The following is a 27,815-nucleotide window of genomic DNA, read 5'->3' as shown; positions in this document are numbered from 1 at the left end:
TGGGTCTCTAGCACTGTAAGGCAGCAGTGCTGACTACTGTGCCACCATGCCGCCCACTGCCACCATGCCGCCCATGTGGTATCATCAGCACAACATCGTGGGCCAAAGGCTGTTGGGGTTGTATGTACTATGATTGGGCAGATCCAGCAGAAATATTGTATGGCTGGAGAGAGAGAGAGAGATAAACCAAAGTAGACGAGTCTCAGTGCATTGGCTGCAGATCTGACACCATATCTGGTGAAGATTTTTAATGAAGACAGGCAGAAGAACATGCAACAAGCCATCAGCCTGCAGCTGATAGGTGGCGATTAGAAGAGTTTTGAACCAAAAAGTTGAGGGAGAGGCCTAAGCACTCTTCAAGGCCCTTTCTTTCCTCCAATCTCCCATGCTATGTGCCTCCTCTTTACCAATGACTTAGCTGGCAACCCCTCCATTGGTATGTGAACTGGAGGAGGCTTTCATGTGGTTTGAGTATTTCTGGTCTGTGTGCCAGCTTGTCATGGAGGAAGAGTGGGAACAACATAGCTTCTGCCTGCTGAAGACTTCAATGGTAGCTTAGCATAATATCTAGGAGAAGGGAAGTTCATAATCTACAATCCCTTTCTATCCTCTTGTCTTCAGCGTGCTGCCTTTTCTAACTGTATAACAGGCACAGTAACACAATCTGTGCTCTATTCTCAGCCTGTTTTCTCTGCTCCTCCAACAGGATCTGTTGGTTCTGGTTCAGCTGTAATTCGATCTTTCAATTAACCATTTGCTTACCCATAGCAGCCTTAGCTCATCTGGGCACTTCTCAGAAGGAACTGCTTGAACGGAAGTCCAATTACAGCTTTTTTCTTTTCAGAAGACTTCCCTGTTTCACTTTAAAACTGAAGAAACTTTCTCAAAAGAAAGCACAGCCTTTTGCCCAAAGCACAAGGCAGTCATCTATACAGTCAATGGATAGAAAACTGATTAAGTTTTTACTGTTTAAAACATTGTTGTAATAAAGCAACTAGAATCAACAGAATTCAAATATTAACAGACTAATTATATTCAAGTAAAAAGTTTGTATGGTTGGAACAACAAAGGTACACCTGACCTAATGTGGGGATGCCGGAGCTGAGTGAGTTGGACCAGGTCAAGAATCAAACGATACTGGGTTATAGTCCCAACAGGTTGATTTGAAATTGCACATTTTCAGTGCCTGAAGAAGAGCCCGTCTTGCACAAATTTGATGCGTCCAGTTGGCAGAATCTCTCACCTCTCACTCAATGGATTTGGCTTTTGATTTGCTGGCATTGACAGCGATATCCCTTCCTCTGTTCCCAGATATGGTCAATCAAACAGCAAACCCCTGCATAACTTCTGTCCAGTTTTCATAACAGTTCTCATAAAAACTCATACCAGTTTTTGTGGCACAGAATCCCCTGATCCCCTTCTCTGATTCCTCCAAATAGTCTTGATTTGGAGGGGCTAGTGTTGGACTGGGATGTGCAAAGTTAAAAATCACACCATGCTGGGTTATAGTCCAACAGATTTATTTGGAAGCACTAGCTTTCAGAATGCTGCTCCTTCATGAGGTGGTCTGATGAAGGAGCAGCTGGTGTTGTGTGATTTTTAACTTCTAATAGTCTGGTTGACTCTGGCTAAACTGAAACAGTGGCAATACTGGTCTTTGTTCAGTTCATAATCTACAATCCCTTTCTATCCTCTTGTCTTCAGCGTGCTGCCTTTTCTAACTGTATAACAGGCACAGTAACACAATCTGTGCTCTATTCTCAGCCTGTTTTCTCTGCTCCTCCAACAGGATCTGTTGGTTCTGGTTCAGCTGTAATTCGATCTTTCAATTAACCATTTGCTTACCCATAGCAGCCTTAGCTCATCTGGGCACTTCTCAGAAGGAACTGCTTGAACGGAAGTCCAATTACAGCTTTTTTCTTTTCAGAAGACTTCCCTGTTTCACTTTAAAACTGAAGAAACTTTCTCAAAAAAAAGCACAGCCTTTTGCCCAAAGCACAAGGCAACACTCCAGATGCAAATGAAAGCAGGAAGGAGTGTAGTAAAGTGATTGCTGTGATTGGAGAGAAAATAAAACAGGTATGAAAAATTTCATCCTCCTCCTCCTGGACTTCAGTTCCTCCCACAAATAGGAAGGGAAATTGGCTGGTCGATTTATCTTCAACTGTCCTGTCAGCCCATGCTGTTTGAAAAGTGTGCAACACAAGCTATAGCTAGAGCTCTTGTGGCACAGTAGTAGTGTCCCTGCCTCTGACTCAGGAGGTTCAAGTTCCACCTACTCTGAAGGTGTCATAACACCACTGAACAAGTTGACTGGAAAATACCACAGGCTCTGTCTAAAACAGTTGACCAATTACATCTTGGCTTCTATTGACACCATGAAATTTCTATTTGGCCTAACATTGCTACAACTACAGTAGTAGAGGCAACTTAGCAATTTGTTATCATGCCCCATTTTTGAGGTGCAACTGCCCTGATTTTGAAGGACTGGAGGTCTGAAAATTGACGGCACTGTAGCAACATTCTGGTTTGTAAAAGCTGCCTTTGCAATGAGACTGGGATCATTCTTCTTTGTAATGCACAAAACATTTCAGGCTTTTGGTTGTTATTTTAACATTTCTTGCCTTCTCTACGGAAAGCATGGACTTCCCACAGGCATGTCCGTGTGTCTGGATCAGTGTGTTTGGATCTTGGTGTTTGTGCATGACTTTGGATGATGTTTGATCGGGACCGGAACAACATAGGCCATGGTGAGAAATATGGCAGAAGCATGCGATAATTCCAGTGAGGCCTATCTCAATGCTGGGAGAAACTTGCTGCTTCTTTTAACTCAGTTAAAAATCACAAAACACCAAGTTATAGTCCAACATGTTTATTTGGAAGCACTAGCTTTCGGAGCGACGCTCCTTCGTCAGGTGATTGATGCCTGATGAAGGAGCAGCGCTCCGAAAACTAGTGCATCCAAATAAACCTGTTGGACTATAACCTGGTGTTGTGTGATTTTTAACTTTGCCCACACCAGTCCAACACCAGCACCTCCAAGTCTTTTACCTAAGTTACAGTCCCTGGTGGTACCGTGGCTCATAGCACAAGGGACCTGGGCTTGATTCCAGCCTCGGGTGACTGTATGCGTGGAGTTTGCACATTGTCTGTGTGGGTTTCTGCTGATTTCCTCCCACAGTCCAAAGATGTTGCGGCTGTATAGGGCACTGGTTAGGCCACTTTTGGAATATTCTGTGCAATTCTGGTCTCCCTCCTATTGGAAGGATGTTGTGAAACTTGAAAGGGTTCAGAAAAGATTTACAAGGATGCTGTCAGGTTTGGAGGGTTTGAGCTATAGGGAGAGGATGGACAGGCTGAGGCTGTTTTCCCTGGAGCGCCGAAGGCTGAGGGGTGACCTCATAAAGGATATGGATAAGCTAATTAGACAAAGTCTTTTCCCTGGGGTTGGGGAGTCCAGAACAAGAGGGCATAGGTTTATGGTGAGAGGGAAAAGATATAAATGGAACCTAAGGGGCAACTTTTTCATGCAGAGGGTGGCGCGTATGTGGAATGAGCTGCCAGAGGAAGTGCTGGAGACTGGTACATTTACAACATTTAAAAGGCATCTGGATGGGTATATGAATAGGAAGGGTTTAGAGGGATATGGGCCATGTGCTGGCAAATGGAACTAGATTGGGTTGGGATATCTGGTCGGCATGGACAAGTTGGATCAAAGGGTCTGGTTCCGTACTGTACACCTCTACGATTCCATGTGCAGGTTAGGTGGATTGGCTGTGCTTTAAAACAGAATTGCCCTGTGGTGAGCAGGTCAGGTGGGTACAAACAGGGATGGGGTGGGTCTAGGTACGATGCTCTTCAAAAGGTTGGTTCAGACTCAATGGGCCAAATGGCATCTTTCTGCATTGTAGAGATTCTATAAAGTTCCAGGTGGCAAGGTGAGATTCTCACTGGGCAGTGGTGAGTTGCCTATTAATGGGGATTATTGTTTGTTGATGATCTTATTAAATACACATCTCACCTCACTGAAGTGCAGCTTTCTACGATATCCTTGCTGCGAGCAAACTAGACATCAAGAATTCTTGACAACTTCAGTTCGCTGCTTCTTTCAAACAACCTCCATCTTTGACCCCTGGCACCAGCATCTTCATGGACACCAGCCAAAAACACCCAGCTCCATGGACATTGGCATCTGACATGTGCCAGGCTTTTAGATTCACCATGATTCATCTCCATTCTACTTACAGGATGCTTCTGCAACTTCAGTGCTGTCTCTTGGGCTGCAACTACCATGATAATGCTGCAGCAAGGACACTTTACACTCAAGGCCATGTAATCTGCTCATGGACTGGACCAGATTGTATATCTGAGTTGTTCTCTGACTCACTTTGTGCTCACAAACTTTGAGCTGACCTGCATGATCATAATATCCCTGCTTTGCCTTGTCCCCTCAGCCAGAGATGCCATTTAGTACAGAAACAAAGCCAGGAAACTTGAAATGGTTGTTGGCAGTCTTCAGTCAAGTTAAGGGAGGTCGCCTTTGGTCAGGGAGCCGGTCCAGAATGTAATCTAAGAGCAGCCTTCTGACCTGCCCATACCAGAGCAAGCATTTGGACAGTCAGTCAACTATTTGGGGCAGTCAGAGTCAGGATCCAGCGAAGGATTGTCCCAGTCCTATTGACAGGCAACCTTTCCAATCATGAGGAGCTGAATGTCAGCCACTTCCACCATTCACCTTGAGTTTGTCTGCTCTCCTGTGGCTCTGAAATGATGGTTGGGTCTTCAGGGAAATGGAAGTGGGTGACATAGCTGTTACTTTTGGTGCAAGTGGGAAGGTGTTACCCTGGCAGAGTGGAAAAGGTAATTGACCTTCCTTCTGCAGTGCTGGGCAGTGCTGGGCATTCCTCCAGATGGCTGAGACCGCACTGACACAGGCAGGCATGCTCTGGTGAAGTGGTCTGCACTGCTGGTCCTGTGGGGAAGAGGAAGTCCCATGTTGGCAGGATCCTCCATGACCCTGTCCACAAATCAGGGGCACTGAATTGCCCCTTTCTATGCCATCTCCAGGGCAATGGTCAGAACATGTGCAGGGCAGCTCCGTCGACCAGTCTTTATTCAGAACTCAAGACCTTTTAAAGATGGTGCAGGTGCAAGGGATTCCGGTGAATTCATGGGATATCTGCTGAATGGAAGTTGTTCCAGAAATGACACATGATAAGATGGGGGTGGTGATTGCGTGTGAGAGATGCAGTAGAAAGGGTAAGCAATTGATGAGGTGAGTTTGGTAAGATGGGGCAAGAGAACCCACTCGGTCTTACAGCGACAATCCCTCCAAAAAGAAACTCGATGCAATCCAGACTTGCCCAACAAAATACAAGATTCAGCTCACTACATCTCTGAAATCTATACTGATATACTGACTGTGAGAATTAATGATGGTTATGGTGAGACACTGTTGTCCTGAGTGAAGGATCCCAAGTGAATTAAGTCTCGATCAGTGGGTCTGACAATAAGCATGCTTCTAACACCTAGGATTGTTCATTGTTTACAAAGTATTTTATTCCCAGCATTGACAAACAATATTAAACTCCTATTCATGATAAAAGTCAGCTGTTTGGGCAGACTGCAGTTTGAGGAAACAGCTGTTCAGTCCCTTGAGGATGTCTGTCTGGTTTTCCCTAAAATACCTCCAAGCACACCCAGCTCTCAGCAGAAACAGGAATATGGTTTATTTAGACAATGAATCCAAATGAGCTTTCTGTCCTTGAGCAGACCAACTGAATGTTTAAAAATAACATCTATTCAATTCTAATTTAAGAAATAATTTCAAATCAAGTGACTGACGGCCTTCCATCATACTCAGTCTGTCATGTCTCATTCAGCTTGTCACGTCACCTGATACATGGTCAGTTTAGCCATTATACCTATCACTGGGAGACAATATGCAAAATGTTTCAAGAATGGTGGGCGGCACGGTGGCACAGTGGTTAGCACTGCTGCCTCACAGTGCCAGAGACCGGGGTTCAATTCCCGCCTCAGGCAACTGATTGTGTGGAGTTTGCACGTTCTCCCCGTGTCTGTGTGGGTTTCCTCCGGGTGCTCCGGTTTCCTCCCACAGTCCAAAGATGTGCAGGTCAGGTGAATTGGCCATACTAAATTGCCCATAGTGTTAGGTAAGGGGTACATGTAGGGGTATGGGTGGGTTGCGCTTCGGCGGGTCGGTGTGGATTTGTTGGACCGAAGGGCCTGTTTCCACACTGTAAGTAATCTAATCTAATGTTTTTGGGTGGCAGCTGGGCCCTAGGTTCGATTCCAACCTTGGGTGGCTGGCTGTGTGCAGCTGGCACATTCTCCCTGTTCCTGCTGGTTGCTCCAGTTTCCTCTCACAGTCCAAAGCTGAAGTTAAAAATCACACCACCAGGTGATAGTCAAACAGGTTTATTTGGAAGCACTAGCTTTCGGAGCGCTGTTTCTTCATCAGGTGGTTGTGAAAGAGCAGCGCTCCGAAAGCTAGTGCTTCCAAATAAACCTGTTGGGCTATAACCAGGGTGTTGTGTGATTTTTAACTTTGTCCACCCCAGTCAAACACCAACTACTCCACATCATGGAGTCCAAGGATGTGTAGGTTAGGGTGGAATTGGCCATGCTAAATTGTCCGATAGTGCCCAGGGATGTGAAGCTAGGTGGATTGGCCATAGGGAATGTGAGGGGTGGGGGAGGTTGGATGCTCTTGGAGGGCTGCTGAAGACTCAATGGGTTGAATGGCCTCTACCTTAAGGGGCGGCATGGTAGCTCAGTGGTTAGCACTGCTGCCTCACAGCACCGGGGACCCGCGCTTGATCCCAGCCTCGAGCAACTGTTTATGTGGAGTTTGCACATTCTCCCCCTCTAGGTGCTTCGGTTTCCTCCCACAGTCCAATGATGTGCAGGTTAGGTGAATTGGCCATGCTAAATTGTCCACAGTGTTAGGTGCATTAGTCAGGGGTAAGTATAGGGTAGGGGTATGGGTCTGGGTGGGTTACTCTTTGGAGGGAAGGTGTGGACTTGTTGGGCCAAAGGGCCTGTTTCCACATTGTAGGGAATCAAATCTAAAACCTGCACTGTCAAGAATCTCTGACTACAGATCACAGATTTTGTTTTGTCGAATGTGCACTTGGGATGTGGGCATTGCTGGCATGGCCAGTGTTTGTTGCCCATCCCTCATTACCCATGAGCTGAGTGGCTTGCTAGGGCCATTTCAGAGGGCGGTTGACAGCCAACCACATTGCTATGGGTCTGGAGTCACATATCGGCCAGATCAGGAAAGGACGGCAGATTTCCCTCCCTGGAGGATGTTAGTGAACCAGTTGGGGTTTATAGCAATCGGTGGCTGGGACGAGCTTGATGTCTCAGACTTTTTTTGAAAAGAATTGACATTCCACCAGCTGCCATGACTGCCACCATTTCACTGCCATGGCCTGGTTTCTGGGCAGTCCGTCTCCAGCACAATCCCAGTAGCTGGGATGGCAAAGCTTCACGGTGGCCTTGGCATTGTCATTCACAGTAAATCAGGCAAAACACACATTTTCCTCCTGTCCCTCACACCCAGACTGCAGGAAGAAAATCACCCGGTCTTGCTCCTCACTCTCCTGATGCTGATATGGGCTGTGAGGTACGTAGCTTTACTTCCTGCAAAATAATGCTGCTACTGATGAAGAAAAGTTCTCACGAACCGCAGGAAACGTCTTGCAGGAAAAGCCTTACAGTTGGTGCCAGGGCAGCAGCAGCAGCAGCTTCCCATCAGATTCCATTGACAGTCTTGAACGAGCAATCTGAAACAGTGAAGTCTGCTTCCTGTTTGTGTTCAAACTTGCACCTCATTTCAGAAGAATTTGGCTGAGGATGATTAAACCTGGTGGTTGAATGAACACTTTGAAAAGCACACTGGCGGGCTAATGGTTTAATTTGCTGAGGTGCTGCTGTTTGTAATCAAAGCATTTTCCTTCTGCGACATCTGGGTCACAAAGGGAGAGGGTGTGGGAGGTGCGCAGGCTGGAACAAACTAGCCCTCCTCAAACAGACTATCGCAGGATCTGTATGGGAATAAGATCCTTGTCTCCTCAAACACGTCTCATCTGCAACAGTACAACAGAGCTGTGCTGAGGACAAGGCTGCACGAGGGAAAAATATATCAGTGGGACTCCTCTTAACAGAAACTGACTGAGTAAGTCATCCCCACTTCAGTACTCTGAGTCACACCAGATCAAACTGTGCTTCACTGGAATAAATGCTCCTCTGTACCTAACCCCATGCTGTCCCTGCCCTGGGAGAGTTTGATGGGGGACAGTGTAGAAGGAGCTTTACTCTTTATCTAACCCTGTGCTGTTCCTGTTCTGGGAGTGTGTGATGGGGGCAGTGTAGAGGGATCTTTACTCTGTATCTAACCCCGAGCTGTCCCTGTCCTGGGAGTGTTTGACGGGGGGGTACAGTGTAGAAGGAGCTTTAATCTCTATCTAACCCCGTGCTGTCCCTGTCCTGGGAGTATTTGATGTGGGGGGTACAGTGTAGAAGGAGTTTTACTCTGTATCTAACCCTGTGCTGTACCATTTTTGGGAGAGTGTGATGGGGGCAGTATCGAGGGATTCTTACTCTGTATCTAAACATGTGCTGTTCCTGTCCTGGGTTAAAAATCACACAACAGCAGGTTATAGTCCAACAGCTTTACCCTGTATCTAACCCCGTGCTGTCCCTATCCTGGGAATGATTGTTGGGGGACAGTACAGAAGGAGCTTTACTCTGTATCTAACCCCGTGCTGTACCTGTCCTGGGAGTGTTTGATGGGGGACAGTGTAGAGGCAGCTTTACTCTGTATCTAACCCTGTTCTGACCTTGTCCTGGGCGTGTTTGATGAGGACAATGTAGAGTGAGCTTTCCTCTGTATCTAACGCAGTGCTGTCCCTCTCCCGGGAGTGTTTGATGGTGGGACAGTGTAGAGAGATCTTTACTCTGTAGCTAACCCTGTACTGTCCCAGATCTGGGAGTGTTTGCTGGGAGGACAGTGTGGAGGGAGCTTTCCTCTGAATCTGACCCCATGCTGTCCCTCACCTGGGACTGTTTGGTGATGACAGTGTACAGACAGCTTTACTCAGTATCTACCCCTGTACTGTCCCTGCTCTGGGAGTGTTTGATGGGGGACAGTGTGGAGGGAGCTTGATTCTGTATCTAAACCAGTGCTTTCCCTGTCCTGGGACTGTTTGGTAGGGACAGTGTGCAGAGAGCTTTGCTCAGTATCTAACCTTGTGCTGTCCCTGACCTGGAAATGTTTGCTGGGAGACTGTTTGGAGAGAGTTTTACTCTGTCTCCAGTCCCCTAATGTCTCTGTACTAGAAATGTTTAGTGAGAACAATGTTGTGAGCGCTTTCCTTTCAGATTAAAATCATAGAAAAATTGTTCCTTTCAGTTTAAAAGAGTAGAGGAAGGTTTACCTGGTATCTAAGCTGAGCCTGTACCTATCCTGTGTTTGATGTGGACAGTGTAGAGAGAGCTTTAATTTCATAGGGGGACCTTTATTTTCAGTGGGAAACCTTACTCTCTCCTTAACCCTGTGTTGTACCTGTCTGAAGGGCGTGTGATGGGAACAGGGAAAAAGGAGTTTCAGTTTCAGGTTAAAGATGTAGAGGGAACTTAAAATTCAGTTTTAAAGTGTACATAGAATACTTGTACAAGGGACAGAGAACAGTACAGCACTGGAACGGATCCTGCAGTCCACCATGTCTACACTGACCATATCACCATTCTAAAGTAATTCCTTCTGCCTGCAAGAGCAAATTACTGCAGATGCTGGACTCTACTGAAAGCAACAAAACTGGAGATCACAGCGAGTCAGGCAGCATCCATGGGGAGAGACAGCAAGCAAATATTTGGAGTCTAGAAGACTTCATCAGAGCTGAAGTGAAGTGTGCAGGGGACAGTGTTTATGCAATAGTTTGAGGGTGTGTGCTGGAGCAAAAGGGTGTTAATAGTTCATGTTAAGTGTTGGACTGTGATAATGGCAGAACAATGGTGTGTCTACCTCCCAGACTGGGAAGAACTGGAGTCGGGGGAGGGGAGAGAGGACATGATGACAGAGAACAAGTAAAGCTAAAACAAAGGGAAGGAGTGGGAGTTGGTTCCCAATTTGATGGTGTTGAACTCAATATGAAGACCAGAAGGCTGCCTACTCTGAAGATGAGATATTGTTCCTCCAGTTTGTGCTGTGATCTACTGGAACATTGCAGCAGGCCATGGGGATTGTGGGCATGTGAGCAGGACACCGTGTTAAAATGACCAGCTACGGGAAGGTCAGGGTCACGCTTGCGCACAGACCAGGGGTGTACCGCAATGTGGTCACTCAGTCTGCGTTTGGTTTCTCCAACATACAGTAGGCCACATTGGGTGTAGTGAATACAATACACAAGATTGGAGGAGGTATTCAATGTGAAGACCAGAAGGCTGTAAACTGCCTACTCTGAAGATGAGATATTGTTTCTCCAGTTTGTGCTGGAGCATGCCAAGGGGATTGTGGGCATGTGAGCAGGACGTTGTGTTAAAATGACTGTGTTAATAGGTCGGGGTCACAGACCAGAGGTGTTCCACAAAGCGGTCACCCAGTCTGCGTTTGGTTTCTCCAATAAAGAGTTGACCACATTGGGTGCAGTGAATACAATACACTGGAGGAAGTACAAGTGAGATGCTGCTTCACCTGGAGAGTGTGTTTCAACCCCTGGATGGTGATCAGGGAAGAGGGGAAGGGGTAGGTGTTGCACCTTCTGCGATTACATGGGAAGAAGCCTTTGGGAGGGGGGGAGGTGGGTGGTTAGTGGTCGATGAATGGACTAGAGTGTCCCGGACGGAACGATCCCTGTGGAATGCATAGAGGGGGAGTGAGGTGAAGATGTGTTTGGTGATGGTTTTCTGCTGGAATTGCCTGAAATAACAGAGAATGATCCTTTGAATGCGGAGGCTGGTGGGATGAAATGTGAGGACAAGGAGGACCCGATGACAGTGATGGGAAGGGGCAAGGACAGAAACACCCATCTGCTGCATATGATCCATATCCCTCTAGTCCCTGTCTGTCTGTCTAAATGCCTCTTAAATCTTGCTATCATTTCTGCTTCTATCCTGGCAGCACAATCCAGCCTTACTCAATGGAAACAAAACTTGCTTTGCACATCTGTCTCCCCTCTCATCTTAAACCTATTTCCCTCAGTATTTGTCACTTCCATCCTGGGAAAGAGACTCTGAATAACCACCCTGTCAGTGCCTCTCATCATTATATATATATTTTATCAGGTCGCCTCTCAGCATCTGACTTATAGCTCTCCTTATAGCTAATACCCTCTAATCAAGGCAACATCCTGGTAAACCTCTTCTGCACCCTCTCCAAAGCCTCCACATCCTTATGATTGTGTGAGGACAGAACTGCACCCAATACTCCAAATGTGGCCGAATGTTTGTTACTGCTTTCAGGGAGTTGTGGGTTTTGTCCCCAAGATCGCGCAGTATATCAATGTTCCGAAGGGTCCTACCAGATGGGACCAACTACAATTTCATCAGAGTCATTTATATGCATTACAGAGTAGAGGGGCTTTACTCTGCTGTCCCTGTCCTGGGTGTGTTTGATGGGGACAGTGGAGAAGGAGCTTTGCTCTGTATCTAACCCCGTGCAGTCCCTGTCCTGGGAGTGTTTGATGGGGGACAGTGTGGAGCCAGTTTTGCATTCACTTTTAAAGAGTAGAAAAAGCTGGCCTCTGTATCTACAGACCCGTTCTCTTGCTGTGCTTGGAGTCCATGACGGGGGGACATTGTAGAGAGAGCTTTACCCTGTGTCTAACCCTGTGCTGTCCCTGTCCTGGGAGTATTTGACTGGGACAGTGTAGAGGGAGCTTTACTCTGTACCTAACCCCGTGCTGTCTCTGTCGTGGGAGTGTTTGATGGGGGGACAGTGTAGAGTGAACCTTACTCTGTATCTAACCTCGTGCCGATCCTGTCCTGGGAGTGTTGGATGTGGACAGTGTAGAGGGAGCTTTACTCTGTATATAACTCCGTGTTGCCCCTGTCCTGGGAGTGTTTGATGGGGGACAGTGTAGAGGAGACTTTACTCTGTATCTGACCCTGTGCTCTCCCTGTCATGGGTGTGTTTGATGGGGACAGTGTAGAGGGAGCTTTTCTCTGTATCTAACCCCGTGCTGTCCCTGTCCTCGAAGTTTTTGATGGGGACAGTGTACAGGGAGCTCTCCTCTGAATCCAACCCCATGCTGTTCCTGTCCTGGGAGTGTTTAATGTGTGATAGTGTAGAGAAAGCTTTACCCAACAGCTAAACCTGTGCTCTCCCTGTTCTGAAAGTGTTTGATGGCAACAGCTTTACTCTGTATCTAACCCCAAGCTGTCCCTGTCCTGGCAGTGTTTGATGGGGGACAGTGTAGAGAGAGCTCTCCTCTATATCTAACACTGTATTGTCACTGTCCTGGAAATGTTTGATGAGGGCAGTATACAGTTAGCTTTGCCCTGTATCTGACCCTGAGCTGTCCCTGTCCTGGGTCTGTTTGATGGGAACAGTGTAAAGGGAGCCTTTCCCTGTATCTAACCCCAAGCTGTCCTTGTCCTGGGAGTCTTAGATTAGATTACTTACAGTCTGGAAACAGGCCCTTCGGCCCAACAAGTCCACACCGACCCTCCGAAGAGCAAGCAACCCAGACCCATTCCCCTACATTTACCCCTGCACCTAAAACTACGGGCAATTTAGCTTGGCCAATTCATCTAACCTGCACATTTTTGGACTGTGGGAGGAAACCAGAGCTCCCGGAGGAAACCCACGCAGACACGGGGAGAATGTGCAAACGCCACACTGACAGTTACCTGAGGTGGCAATTGAACCCGGGTCTCTGGTGCTGTGAGGCAGCAGTGCTAACTGCTGTACCACCATACCATCCATCTTTGAGGGTGTGTCAGTATAGAGAGAGCTTTCCTCTGTATCTAACCCTGTGCTGTCATTGTCTTGAAGTGTTTGATGGAGACAGTGTAGACGTAACTTTCCTCTGTATCTCAACCCACACTGTCCCTGTCCTGGGAGTGATCGATGGGGGGACAGTGTAGAGGATGCTTTACTCTGTATCTAACCCTGTGCTTTCACTATCCTGGGAGTGTTTGTAGGGGGGGCAGTGTAGAGGCAGCTTTTCTCTGTATCTAACCCCGTGCTGCCCCAATCCTGGGAGTGTTTGATGGGTGGACAGTGTAGAGAAGCTTTACTCTGTAGCTAACCCCGTGCTGTCCCTGTCCTGGGAGTGTTTGATGGGTGGACAGTGTAGAGGGAGCTTTACTCTGAAGCTAACCCCATTCTGTTCCTGTCCTGGGAGTGTTTGATTGTGACCGTGTGGACACAGCTTTCCTTAGTATCTAACCCCGAGCTGTCCCTGTCCTCGGAGTGTTTGATGGGTGGACAGAATAGAGGGAACTTTTCTCTGTAGCTAGCCATATGCTGTCCCTGTCCTGGTAGTGTTTGATGTGTGGACAGTGTAGAGGCAGCTTTACTCTGTATCTAACCCCGTGCTGTCCTTATCCTGGGAGTGTTCGATGGGGGGACAGTGTAGAGGGTGCTTTACTCTGTATCTAATCCCGTGCCGTCCCTGTCCTGGGAGTGTTTGATGGGGGGACAGTGTAGAGTAAACCTTGCTCTGTATCTAACCTCGTGCCGATCCTGTCCTGGGAGTGTTTGATGGGGGGACAGTGTAGAGGCAGCTTTACTCTGTATCTAACCCCGTGCTGTCCCTGTCCTGGGAGTGTTTGATGGGGGGACAGTGTAGAGTAAACCTTACTCTGTATCTAACCTCGTGCCGATCCTGTCCTGGGAGTGTTTGATGGGAACAGTGTAGAGGGAGATTTACTCTGTATCTAACCCCGTGCTGTCCTTGTCCTGGGAGTGTTTGATGGGTTGACAATGTAGAGGGAACTTTACTTTGTAGCTAACCCCATGCTGTCCCTGTCCTGGGAGTGTTTGATGTGTGGACAGTGTAGAGGGAGCTTTCCTCTGTACCTAACCCCGTGCTGTCCCTGTCCTGGGAGTGTTTGATGGGGACGGTGTAGAGAGAGCTTTAATCTGTATCTAACCCGTGCTGTCCATGTCCTGGGACTGGTTGATGGGTGGACAGTATACAGCGAATTTTCCGCTGTATCTAAGTCCATGCTGTCCCTGTCCTGGAAGTGTTTGATGGGTGGACAGTGCAGAGAGGGCTTTACCCTGTATCTGACCCCGTGCTGTCCCTGTCCCTGGGAGTGTTTGATGGGGACAGTGTACAGCGAGCTTTGTCCTTCTATCTAATCCCGAGCTGTCCCTGTCCTGGAAGTGTTTGGGGGGGTGTCAGTGTAGAGGAAGCTTTATTCTTTATCAAAGTGCTGTCCCTGTTCAGGAGTGTTTGATGTGTGATAGTGTAGAGGTATCTTTACACTGTCTCTAAACCCATGCTGTCCCTGTCCCTGGGACTGTTTGATGGGGACAGTTTAGACAGAGCTTTCCTCTGTATCTAACCCCGAGCTGGCCCTGTCCTGCGACTGTTTGTGGGGGGAGGGGTCAGTGTAGATTCAGCTTTCCTCTGTATCTGACACAGTACTGTCCCTGTCCGAGGAGTGTTTGATGGGGGACAGGGTACAGGGAGCATTCCTCTGTATCTAACTCCATGCTGTCCCTGCCCTGGGAGTGTTTGATGAGTGATAGTGTAGAGGATGCTTTACTCTGTATCTAGCCCCGTGCTGTCCCTGTCCTGGAAGTGTTTGATGGGCGGACAGTGTGAAGGGAGCTTTACTCTGTCGCTAACCCTGTGCTGTCCCTATCCTGGGAGTGTTTGATTGTGACCGTGTGGACACAGCTTTCCTCAGTATCTAACCCCGAGCTGTCCCTGTCCTGGTAGTTTTTGATGGGTGGACAGTGTAGAGGGAGCTTTCCTCTGTACCTAACCCCGTGCTGATCCTGTGCTAGGAGTGTTTGATGTGTGATAGTGTAGAGAGAGTGTTACCCTGTATCTGAACCCATGCTGTCCCTGTCCTGGGAGTGTTAGATGGGGACAGTGTACAGGGAGCTTTGCCCTCTATCTAATCCCGAGCTGTCCCTGTCCTGGGAGTGTTTGGGGGGTGTCAGTGTAGAGGCAGCTTTACTCTTTATCTAAGTGCTGTCCCTGTTCAGGAGTGTTTGATGTGTGATAGTGTAGAGGGATCTTTACCCTGTCTCTAAACCCATGCTGTAACTATCCTTGGGAGTGTTTGATGGGGACAGTGTACAGAGAGCTTTGCCCTGTATCTAACCTGAGCTGGCCCTGTCCTGGGAGTGTTTGGGGGTTGAGGGGTCAGTGTAGAGGGAGCTTTACTCTATATCTAACTCCATGCTGTCCCTGTCCTGGGAGTGTTTGATGTGTGATAGTGTAGGGAGAGCTTTACCCTGTATCTAAACCTGTCCTGGTAGTGTTTGATGGGGGTCTGTGTACAGGGAGCTTTGCGCTGTACCTAACTCCAGGCTGTCCCTGTCCTGGGAGTGTTTTAGCGGTGTGTCTGTGTTGAGAGAGTTTTACTCTGGATTTAAATCCGTGCTGTCCCTGTTCAGGAAGTGCTTGATGGGGGATAGTATAGAGGCAGCTTTACTCTGTATCTGACTCCATGCTGTCACTGTCCTGGGTGTGTTTGATGAGGGACGCTGCAGAGGAAGCTTTACATGTATCTGACCCTGTGCTGTCCCTGTTCAGGGAGTGTTTGATGTGTGATAGTGTAGAGGGAGCTTTACCCTGTCTCTAAACCCATGCTGTCCCTGTCCTGGGAGTGTTAGAGGGGGTGTCTCTTTCGAGAGAACTTTACACTGTATCTAACCCCGTGCTGTCCCTGTCCTGGGAGTGTTTGATGGGTGGACAGTATAGAGGGGGCTTTATTCTGTATCTAACCCTGAGCTGTCCTTGTCCTGGGAGTTTTTGATGGGTGGACAGTGTAGAGAGAGCTTTACTCTGTCGCTAACCCTGTGCTGTCCCTGTCCTGGGAGTGTTTGATAGGGACGGTGTAGAGTAAGCTTTACTCTGTATCTAATCCCGTGCTGTCCCTGTCCCTGGGAGTGTTTGATGGGGACAGTGTACAGGGAGCTTTGCACTCTATCTAATCCCGAGCTGTCCCTGTCCTGGGAATGTTTAGGGGGGTGTCAGTGTAGAGGAAGCTTTATTCTGTATCTAAGTGCTGTCCCTGTTCTGGAGTGCTTGATGTGTGATAGTTGAGAGGGATCTTTACCCTGTCTCTAAACCCATGCTGTCCCTATCCTTGGGAGGTTTTGATGGGGACAGTGTCGAGGGGGCTTTGCCCTGTATCTAACCCCGAGCTGGCCCTGTCCTGGGAGTGTTTGAGGAGGGGGGAAGGGGTCAGTGTAGAGACAGCTTTTCTCTGTATCTGACCTTGTGCTGTCCCTGTCCCTGGGAGTTTTTAATGGGGACAGTGTACAGGGAGCTTTCCTCTGTATTTAACCCCAATCTCTCCCTGCGCTGGGAGCGTTTGTTGGTGACCATGTAGACGGAGCTTTACTCTGTATCTAACCCCATGCTATCCCTGTCCTGGGAGTGGTTTTTTTTTAGATTAGATTAGATTACTTACTGTGAGGAAACAGGCCCTTCAGCCTAACAAGTCCACACTGACCTGCCGAAGAGCAACCCACCCAGACCCCTACATTTCCCACTTCACCTAACACTATGGGCAATTTAGCATGGCCAATTCACCTGACCTGCACATTTTTGGACTGTGGGAGGAAACCAGAGCTCCCAGAGGAAACCCACGCAGACACGGGGAGAATGTGCAAACTCCACACAGACAGTCGCCTGAGGCGGAAATTGAACCTGGGACCTTGGTGCTGTGAGGCAGCTGTGCGAACTGCTGTACCACAATGCCGCCCATGTGTGGTAGTGTAGGGAGAGCTTTACCCCGTATCTAAACCTGTCCTGGTAGACTCTGATGTGGACACTGTACAGGGAGATTTGCCCTGTACCTGTGGGCGGCATGGTGGCACAGTGGTTAGCACTGCTGCCTCACAGCGCTAGAGACCCGGGTTCAATTCCCACCTCAGACCACTGACTGTGTGGAGTTTGCACGTTCTCCCCGTGTCTGCGTGGGTTTCCTCCGGGTGCTCCAGTTTCCTCCCACAGCCCAAAGATGTGCAGGTCAGGTGAATTGGCCATGCTAAATTGCCCGTAGTGTTAGGTAAGGGGTAAATGTAGGGGTATGGGTGGGTTGCGCTTCGGCGGGGCAGTGTGGACCTGTTGGGCCGAAGGGCCTGTTTCCACACTGTAAGTAATCTAATCTAACCCCGAGCTGTCCCTGTCCTGGGAGTGTTTGAGGGTGGTGTCTGTGCTGAGACAGCTTTACTCTGGATCTAACCCCGTGCTGTCACTGTCCTGGGAGTGTTTGATGTGGGACGGTGTACAGGGAGCTTTCCTCTGTATCTAACTCCATGCTGTCCATATCCTGGGACTGGTTGATGGGTGGAGAGTGTACAGGGAACTTTCCGCTGTATCTAAGTCAATGCTGTCCCTGCCCTGGGAGTGTTTGATGTGTGATAGTGTAGAGGATGCTTTACTGTGTATCTGACCCCATGCTGTCCCTGTCCTGGAAGTGTTTGATGGGTGGACAGTGTGGAGGGAGCTTTACTCTGTCGCTAAGCCTGTGCTGTCACTGTTTTGGGAGTGTTTGTTGGGTGGACAGTGTAGAGGGGTCTTTACTCTGTATCTAACCCCGTGCTGATCCTGTGCTGGGAGTGTTTGATGTGTGATAGTGTAGAGGAATCTTTACCCTGTCTCTAAACCCATGCTGTCCCTGTCCCTGGGCGTGTTTGATGGGGACAGTGTACAGGGAGCTTTGCCCTGTATATAACCCCAAGCTGGCCTTGTCCTGGGAGTGTTTGGGGGGGGGAGGGGTCAGTGTAGAGAGAGCTTTACTCTGTATCCAACCTCGTGCTGTCCCTGTTCAGGGAGTGCTTGATGGGGGACAGTATACAGGCAGCTTAACTCTGTATCTGACCCTGTGCTGTCCCTGTCCCTGGGAGTTTTTATTGGGGACAGTGTACAGGGAGCTTTCCTCGTATCTAACCCCAATCTCTCCCTGCGCTGGGAGCGTTTGTTGGTGACCAACTGGACGGAGCTTTACTCTGTATCTAACTCCATGCTGTCCCTGTCCTGAAAGTGTTTGATGTGTGATAGTGTAGAGAGAGCTTTACCCCGTATCTAAACCTGTCCTTGTAGTGTTTGATGGGGACAGTGTACAGGGAGCTTTGCACTGTACCTAACCCCGAGCTGTCCCTGTCCTGGGAGTGTTTGAGGGGGGTGTCTGTGTTGAGAGAGCTTTGCTCTGGATCTAAATCCATGCTGTCCCTTTCCTGGGAGTGTTTGATAGGGGACGCTGCAGAGGCTGCTTTACTCTGTATCTAACCCCATACTGTCACCGTCCTGGGAGTGTTTGATGCGTCACAGTCTAGAGAGAGCTTTACTCTGTATCTAACCCCCTGCGGTCCCTGCCATGGGAGTGTTTGATGGGGAGAGTGTACAGGGAACTTTATCTGTGTATAACCCCGTGCTGTCCCTGTCCTGAGAGTGTTTGATGGGGGATAGTGTTTAAGCAGCTTTCCTCTGTATCTGACACAGTGCTGAAGGGCTTTTGCCCGAAACGTCGATTTTGCCTGTCCTCGGATGCTGCCTGAATTGCTGTGCTCTTCCAGCACCACTGATCCAGAATCTGGTTTCCAGCATCTGCAGTCATTGTTTTTACCACAGTGCTGTCCCTGTCCTGCAAGTGTTTGATGGGGACAGTGTAGACAGAGCTTTCCTGTGTACCTAACCTCGTGCTGTCCCTGTCCTGGGAGTGTTTGATGGGGGACAGGATACAGTGAGTTTCCTCTGTATCTAACTCCATGCTGTTCATATCCTGGGACTGTTTGATGGGTGGACAGTGTACACGGTGCTTTCCGCTGTATCTAAGTCCATGCTGTCCCTGCCCTGGGAGTGTTTGGTGTGTGATAGTGTAGAGGATGCTTTACTCTGCATCTAGCCCCGTGCTGTCCCTGTCCTGGAAGTGTTTGATGGGTGTCAGTGTAGAGGGACCTTTACACTGTATCTGACCTCGAGCTCTCCCTGTCCTGGAAGTGTTTGATGGGTGTCAGTGTAGAGGGACCTTTACACTGTATCTGACCTCGAGCTGTCCCTATGCTGGGAGTGTTTGATGGGTGTCAGTGTAGAGGAGGCTTTACTCTGTATCTAATCCCGTGCTGTCCCAGTCCTGGGAGTCTTTGATGGGTGGACAGTGTACAGGGAGCTTTACTCTGTAGCTAACCCCATGCTGTCCCTGTCCTGGGAGTGTTTGATGGGTGGACAGTGTACAGGGAGCTTTACACTGTAGCTAACCCCATGCTGTCCCTGTCCTGACAGTGTTTGAGGAGGGATCAGTGTAGAGAGAGCTTTACTCTGTATCTAACCCCGTGCTGTCCCTGTCCCTGGGAGTGTTTAATGGAAACAGTGTAAAGGGAGCTTTCCTCTGTGTCTAACCCCATTCTCTCCCTGTGCTGGTAGTGTTTGATGGTGACCATGTGGACGGAGCTTTACCCCATATCTCAACCTGTGCTGGCCCTGTCCTGGTAGTGTTTGAGGGAGGTGGGGGTCAGCGTAGAGGGAGCTTTACTCTGTAGCTAATCCTGTGCTGTCCCTGTCCTGGGAGTGTTTGATTGTGACCGTGTGGGCACAGCTTTCCTCAGTATTAGAGGGGGTGTCTGTTTCGAGAGAACTTTACACTGTATCTAACCCCGAGCTGTCCTTGCCCTGGGAATTTTTGATGGGTGGACAGTGTAGAGGGAGCTTTACTCTGTATCTAACCCCGTGGTGTCCCTGTCCTGGGAGTGTTTGATTGTGACCGTGTGGGCACAGCTTTCCTCAGTATTAGAGGGGGTGTCTGTTTCGAGAGAACTTTGCACTGTATCTAACCCCGAGCTGTCCTTGTCCTGGGAGTTTTTGATGGGTGGACAGTGTAGAGGGAGCTTTACTCTGTAGCTATTCCTGTGCTGTCCCTGTCCTGGGAGTGTTTGATGGGGGGGACAGTGTAGAGGAAGCTTTACTCTGTATCTAACATTGTGCTGTCCCTGTCCTGGGAGTGTTTGATGGGGACGGTGCAGAGGGAGCTTTACTCTGTATCTAACCCCGTGCTGATCCTGTGCTGGGAGTGTTTGATGTGTGTGATAGTGTAGAGGGAGCTTTACCCTGTATCTGACCCCGTGCTGTCCCTGTCCCTGGGAGTGTTTGATGGGGAGAGTGTACAGGGAGCTTTGCCCTTCTATCTAATCCTGATCTGTCCCTGTCCTGGGAGTGTTTAGGGGGGGTGTCAGTGTAGAGAGAACTTCATTCTGTATCTAAGTGCTGTCCCTGTTCTGGAGTGTTTGATGTGTGATAGTTGAGAGGGATCTTTACCCTGTCTCTAAACCCATGCTGTCCCTATCCTTGGGAGGTTTTGATGGGGACAGTATACAGGGACCTTTGCCCTGTATCTAACCCCGAGCTGGCCCTGTCCTGGGAGTGTTTGAGGGGGTGGAGGGGTCAGTGTAGAGAGAGCTTTACTCTGTATCTTACCTTATGTTGTCCCTGTTCAGTGAGTGCTTGATGGGTACAGTCTAGAGACAGCTTTACTCTGTATCTGACCTTGTGCTCTCCCTGTCCCTGGGAGTTTTTAATGGGGACAGTGTACAGGGAGCCTTCCTCTGTATCTAACCCCAATCTCTCCCTGCGCTGGGAGCGTTTGTTGGTGACCATGTAGACGGAGCTTTACTCTGTATCTAACCCCATGCTATCCCTGTCCGGGGAGTGTTTTTTTTAGATTAGATTAGATTACTTACAGTGAGGAAACAGGCCCTTCAGCCTAACAAGTCCACACTGACCTGCCGAAGAGCAACCCACCCAGACCCCTACATTTCCCACTTCACCTAACACTATGGGCAATTTAGCATGGCCAATTCACCTGACCTGCACATTTTTGGACTGTGGGAGGAAACCAGAGCTCCCAGAGGAAACCCACGCAGACACGGGGAGAATGTGCAAACTCCACATAGACAGTCGCCTGAGGTGGAAATTGAACCTGGGACCTTGGTGCTGTGAGGCAGCAGTGCTAACTGCTGTACCACAATGCCGCCCATGTGTGGTAGTGTAGGGAGAGCTTTACCCCGTATCTAAACCTGTCCTGGTAGAGTCTGATGTGGACACTGTACAGGGAGATTTGCCCTGTACCTAACCCCGAGCTGTCCCTGTCCTGAGAGTGTTTGAGGGTGGTGTCTGTGCTGAGAGAGCTTTACTCTGTATCTAACCCTGTGCTGTCCCTGTCCTGGGTGTGTTTGATAGGGGACGCTGCAGAGGCTGCTTTACTCTGTATCTAACCTGTGCTGTCCCTGTCCTGGGTGTGTTTGATAGGGGACGCTGCAGAGGCTGCTTTACTCTGTATCTAACCCTGTGCTGTCCCTGTCCTGGGTGTGTTTGATAGGGGACGCTGCAGAGGCTGCTTTACTCTGTATCAAACCCCGTGCTGTCACTGTCTTGGGAGTGTTTGATGGGGGACAGTGTACAGGGAGCTTTCCTCTGTATCTAACTCCATGCTGTCCATGTCCTGGGACTGGTTGATGGGTGGAGAGTGTACAGGGAACTTTCCGCTGTATCTAAGTCCATGCTGTCCCTGCCCTGGGAGTGTTTGATGTGTCGACAGTGTGAAGGAAGCTTTACTCTGTGACTAACCCCATGCTGTCCCTGTCCTGGGAGTGTTTGATGTGTGGACAGTGTAGAGAGAGCTTTCCTCTGTATCTAACCCCATTCTAGGAGTATTTGATGTGTGATAGTGTAGAGAGGGTTTTACCCTGTCTCTGAACCCATGCGGTCCCTGTCCTGGGAGTGTTTGATGGGGACAGTGTACAGGGAGCTTTATTCTTTATCGAAGTGCTGTCCCTGTTCTGGAGTGTTTGATGTGTGATAGTGTAGAGGGACCTTTACCCTGTCTCTAAACCCATGCTGTAACTATCCTTGGGAGTGTTTGATGGGGACAGTGTACAGGGAGCTTTGCCCTGTATCTAACCCCAAGCTGGTTCTGTCCTGGGAGTGTTTGTGGGTGAGTCAGTGTAGAGGGAGCTTTACTCCGTATCTGACCCTGTGCTGTCACTGTCCTGGGTGTGTTTGATGAGGGACGCTGCAGAGGGAGCTTTACTCTGTATCTAACCCTGAGTTGTCCCTGTCCTGACAGTGTTTGAGGAGGGGTCAGTGTAGAGAGAGCTTTACTCTGGATCAAAATCTGTGCTGTCCCTGTCCCTGGGAGTTTTTAATGGGAACAGTATAAAGGGAGCTTTCCTCTGTGTCTAACCCCATTCTCTCCCTGTGCTGGTAGTGTTTGATGGTGACCATGTGGACGGAGCTTTACCCCATATCTAAACCTGTGCTGGCCCTGTTCTGGGAGTGTTTTGGGGAGGTGGGGGGGTGGGGGGTCAGTGTAGAGGAAGCTTTACTCTGTATCTGACCCTGTGCTGTCCCTGTTCAGGGAGTGCTTGATGGGGACAGTGTAGAGGCAGCTTTACTCTGTATCTGACTCCGTGCTGTCACTGTCCTGGGTGTGTTTGATGAGGGACGCTCCAGTGGAAGCTTTACTCTGTATTTGACCCTGTGCTGTCCCTGTCCCTGGGAGTTTTTAATGGGGATAGTGTACAGGGAGCGTTCCTCTGTATCTAACCCCAATCTCTCCCTGTGCTGGGAGTGTTTGATGGCGACTATGTGGACTGAGCTTTACTCTGTATCTCACCCCATGCTGTCCCTGTCCTGGGAGTGTTTGATGTGTGATAGTGTAGAGGGAGCTCTACCCCGTATCTAAACTTGTGCTGTCCCTGTCCTGGTAGTGTTTGATGGGGACAGTGTACAGGGGGCTTTGCTCTGTATCTAACCCCATGCTGTCCCTGTCCTGGGAGTGTTTGATGGGGGAGCAGTGTAGAGAGAGCTTTACTCTGTATCTAACCCTGATCGTGCCTCACAAATTTGTTAGAGTTGTTTTTGATGTGACCAGGAAGGTTGATGAGGGCATCGTCATTGGCGTAGTCGATATGGATTTTAATAAAGCCTTTGATAAGGTTCCACATGGCAGGCTGCTCTGGAAGGTTACATCACATGGAATCCAAGGCGAGCTGGCAAACTGGGTACACAAGTGGCTTGATGGTAGGAAGCAGAGGGTAATAGTAGAAGGATGCTGGTCAGACTAGATACCTGTGACTAGTGGAATGCCTCAGGGGTCAGTGCTGGGACCGTTACTGTTTGTTATCTATGTCAATGATTTGGATGAGAACGTACAAGGCGTGATTAATAAGTTTGCTGATGACACAAAAATGCGAGGTATCAGGGACAGTGAGAAAGATTATCAGAAATTGCAGCAGGACCTTGATCAGCCGAGAACTGGCAAATGGAATTTAATGTAGATAAATGTGAGGTCTTGCATTTTGGAAAGTCAAATCAAGATAGGAGTTTCATGGTGAATGGTCGGGCCTTAAGGAGTGCAGTGGAACAGAGAGACTTTGGTGTTCAGGTGCACGGTTCTCTGAAAGTGGAGTCCCAGGTAGACAGGGCAGTGAAGGAGGCTTTTAGCACACTGGCCTTCATCAGTCAGGGCACTGAGTAGAGAAATTGGGAAGTTATGTTTCAGTTGTATGGAAAGTTGGTGAAGCCGCACCTGGAGTTTTGTGTTCAGTTTTGGTCACCTTGCTATAGGAAGGATGTTATTAAACTGGAAAGAATGCAGAAGAAATTTACAAGGATGTTACCAGGACTAAAGGGTCTGAGTTATAGGGAGAGGTTGGACAAGCCAGGACGTTTTTCTTTGGAGCGTAGGAGACTGAGGGGAGGGTGGATCTTTTGGAAGTGTATAAGATCATGAGAGGCATGGATAGACGAAAGTGGGTACTGCAGATGCTGGAGCTCAGAGTCGTGAGAGTGGTGCTGGAAAAGCACAACAGGTCAGGCAGCATCCGAGGAGCAGGAAAATCAATGATTCGGGCAAAAGCCCTTCAGCAGGAAGGGCATGGATATGGTGATTGCACTCTGTCTTTTTCCCAGGGTTCGGGGACTAGAGGGCATCAGTTTAAGGTTTTAGGGGAAAGAATAAAAGAGAACATGAAGGGTAATTTTTTTTACACAGAGGGTGGTATGCACAAGGTATGAGCTGCCAGTGGAAGTGGTTGAGATGGATACATTAGCAACATTTAAAAGGCATTTGGACAAATACATGAACAGGAAAAGGTTAGAAGGATATGGGCCAAGTGCAGGGAAATGGGGTTAGCATGGATGGACATTTTGGTCGGCATGGACCAGTTTGTACCAAAGGGCCTGTCTCTGTGCTTTAGGACTCTATGACTCTATGAAGGTAAAATCTCCATTGGACTGCTCTCTCATTAGAGAGAGATCACTTGCGTTAGTTTGACGTGAGGGTCACCACACCTCAAACAAGGGAAGAGATTGAGAAGGAGAGACCTACATTATATTTGTATAGGACTATTAGCTCTTACAAAAGTTTGTTGGATTCTTCAAATTCATGATTTCCATACCCAGTTTATGTTGCAGGAGACAACGTAAGCATTGCCACATCCGTAAGATCCTGTTTGGAGCAAATCCACCAGCAGCCCATGCTTCGGCCTGAAGGTGCAGAACACTTACAGCAATAGGATAGGCCTGGTGGAACAAACATTCCTTCATCTTTTTCAGCTCTGCAGCATCCTCAGGCATTCGGAAGAGGAAAATCAGCCCACTTCCTCCTTTTCACGAGATCGAAAGGACTGATTCCTTACTCAGCGTTTGACAGGATCACACAAGCTCTGAAACCATGAAGCTCAGAACGGGGAAGTTTTGCGGAGTTTTGATTTGAATCCAGCCAGACAAGAAATGAATGCATGAGCTGCACAGACCAGAGAGGTGCCTACAATCAATCTGCACAAGAGATTCAGAAGGGAGCAGGTTAGTATTTTTTCTGAACGGTTACAGTTAGAAGGAAAGAAAAGTAGCAGTGATACTGGATCCAGCCAGGAGTTCCATTGTCAAGTGTGCAAGACTGGTTTGAATCTGTGCCAGTTATTTCCAGCTTTAACAGTTCTTTTCTGAAGCTGGGAAGTTCCGGTGCTGCACAGCCCAATGAGCCACAATGCTCTCTTCCCCTCTTGTGTGTGTCACCGATGATGACAGCCACTCATTTCTCACAGTAACTCTCTGCTGTCTCTCCCTGTGCTGGCAGCACTCAATGAATCTGCCCATCTTAATGCAACTCTGTCGATTAAGGGTGCCCACATGAGCTGAAACCATGTCAGAACTGGTTGCAAGAAGGTAAATCATTTTTTTCTCATCCTCTTAGATAGCCATTTCACTTTGAAAGCGTTCAGTAAGTGACTCTGGGCAAGGTTTCTCTGTGCTGTAAATAACTGAACCAACCATCTCCAGACTGGGCCTCTGTCAGACTGAGCTTTCAGCTGGCTGGTTCCTCCGTGAGAAAGTTGCCACTTCCATTTCCAGGGGCTTGACTCAGTCCAGCCAAAATGGCACAAAACGTGAGCCATACTGAATGGAGGCAGATTTTGAAGGGATGTATAAACGGAAGCCAAGGGCGCAGCCAAAAATGCAACGGAAACATGACCGAGAGAACTGGGACAAAGAAAAGCAGAAATCGCTGGAGAAGCTCAGTTGATCTTGCAAAATTTGTGAAGAAAAAAACCAGAGTTAATGTTTTGAGTCTAGTTTGCCTTCTTCAGATTAGATAGAAATGGGGCAGGTTGGGAGGTTTGAAAAGGATACTTTTCAGTCTCTCTCTGACCCCTACTTCCAGGGACCAATTCCCTCATCACCCTCTGCCCAATCTGATTCCAGATTCCTAAGGTTACTTGATTCCTGAGGAAGGAATCAAGGAATCTATGAAGTGGGCGGCACGGTGGCACAGTGGTTAGCACTGCTGCCTCACAGCGCCAGAGACCCAGGTTCAATTCCCGCCTCAGGCGACTGACTGTGTGGAGTTTGCATGTTCTCCCCGTGTCTGTGTGGGTTTCCTCCGGGTGCTCCGGTTTCCTCCCACAGTCCAAAGATGTGCAGGGTCAGGTGAATCGGCCATGCTAAATTGCTCGTAGTGTTAGGTAAGGGGTAAATGTACGGGTATGGATGGGTTGTGCTTCGGCGGGGCGGTGTGGACTTGTTGGGCCGAAGGGCCTGTTTCCACACTGTAAAGTAATCTAAGGGATGAGGTCTTGCATTTACGCACTGTCTTTCATAATCAGACAATCGTCAAAAGCACTTTCCAGGCACTGATATCCTATTGAAAAGGATGCCCTTTTCAAGTCAATGCACTCACTGAAAGCCAACAATACGGAAATGAGGCAAATTGTATTGATTTTTATGATATTAACTGAACAATAAATATAGGCCAGGATTCTGGTGAGGGTGTGCCTACTCGTTTCCAAAAGAGTAACCAAAGGTGCATTCATTACCCAATTGCGAGGGCAAACAGGATTTCAGTTGGCATCTCATCTCAAGGACAGGAGGCACTTGTTCAGCACTGATCCTCCGACAGCGCGAGGCACTCCCTAATAAGACCCAGGACTCCCTCAGTACTGACCCTCTGACAGTGCAGCACTCCCTCAGCAATGACCCTCCGACAGTGCGGCACTGCCTCAGCCCTCACCCTCCGACAGTGCAGCACTCCCTCAGTACTGACCCACTGACAGTGCAACACTCCCTCAGTACTGACGCTCTGACAGTGCGGCACTCCCTCAGCACTGACCCTCTGACAGTGCGGCACTCCATCAGCACTGATGCTCCTACAGTGCTGCACTCCTGCAGCACTGACCCACCGACAGTGCGACACTGCCTCAGTACTGACCCTCTGACAGTACGAGACTCCCTCGGCCCTGACCCACCGACAGTACGGTACATCCTCAGTACTGACCCTCAGACAGTGCGGCATTGCCTTGGTACTGACCCTCTGACAGTGCGACACTTTCTCAGCACTGACTCCTCGACATGGCAGCACTGCCTCAGTATTGACCCTCAGACAGTGCAGCATTGCCTCGGTACTGACCCTCTCTCAGTGCGACACTCTCTCAGCACTGACTCCTCGACATGGCAGTACTGCCTCAGTACTGACCCCCTGAGAGTGCTGCACTCCCTCAGCACTGACACTCCAACAGGGTGGCAATCCGTCAGCCCTGACCATCCGACAGTGCGGCACTGCCTCAGCCCTGACCCTCCGACAGTGCAGCACGACCTCAGTACTGACCCGCCAACAGCGCAGCACTATCTCCGCACTCACCCTCCGACAGTGCAGCACTGCCTCAGTACTGATCCTCCAACAGTGCAGCACGCCCTCAGCACTGACCCTCCGACAGTGCGGCACTACCTCAGTACTGACCCTCTGACAGTGCAGCACTCCATCAGTACAGACCCTCCGACAGTGCGGCACTGCCTCAGCAGCAACCCTCCGATAGTGCGGCACTCCCGCAGCACTGACCCTCCGACAGTGCGGCACTGCCTCAGTGCTGACCCTCCAACAGTGCGGCACTGCCTCAGCACTGACTCTCCAACAGTGCAGCACTGCCTCAGTACTGACCCCCTGAGAGAGCGGCACTCCCTCAGCACTGACCCTCCGACAGTGCGGCACTGCCTCAGCATTGACCCTCCAACAGTGCAGCACGACCTCAGTACTGACCCGCCAACAGCGCAGCACTATCTCCGCACTCACCCTCCGACAGTGCAGCACTGCCTCAGTACTGA

At 49.1% G+C, this 27,815-nt stretch overlaps 1 protein-coding gene across 5 annotated transcripts in view; it reads left to right on the top strand.

The window, feature by feature from the left end:
* The first annotated feature begins 7,812 nt into the window (after positions 1-7,812).
* LOC122543404 (calcitonin gene-related peptide type 1 receptor-like) overlaps positions 7,813-27,815 on the top strand; it is a 96,238-nt gene continuing 76,235 nt past the window's right edge. The window contains exons 1-2 of one of the 5 annotated variants that reach the window (XR_006310015.1): positions 7,813-8,203; positions 24,621-25,022. The gene's annotated coding sequence lies outside the window, so the exon portion shown is untranslated. Of the gene's footprint in view, positions 8,204-24,620; positions 25,023-25,290; positions 25,386-27,815 lie in introns of those variants that run through there. The other 4 variants (XM_043682109.1, XM_043682108.1, XM_043682111.1 and 1 more) reach the window with 4 other exon arrangements.

This window comes from Chiloscyllium plagiosum, chromosome 43, assembly GCF_004010195.1.
Source record: "Chiloscyllium plagiosum isolate BGI_BamShark_2017 chromosome 43, ASM401019v2, whole genome shotgun sequence".
NCBI lineage: Eukaryota > Metazoa > Chordata > Chondrichthyes > Orectolobiformes > Hemiscylliidae > Chiloscyllium > Chiloscyllium plagiosum.
The sequence above is the reverse complement of the archived record's forward strand: the minus strand, read 5'-3'. Positions and strand labels throughout refer to the sequence as shown.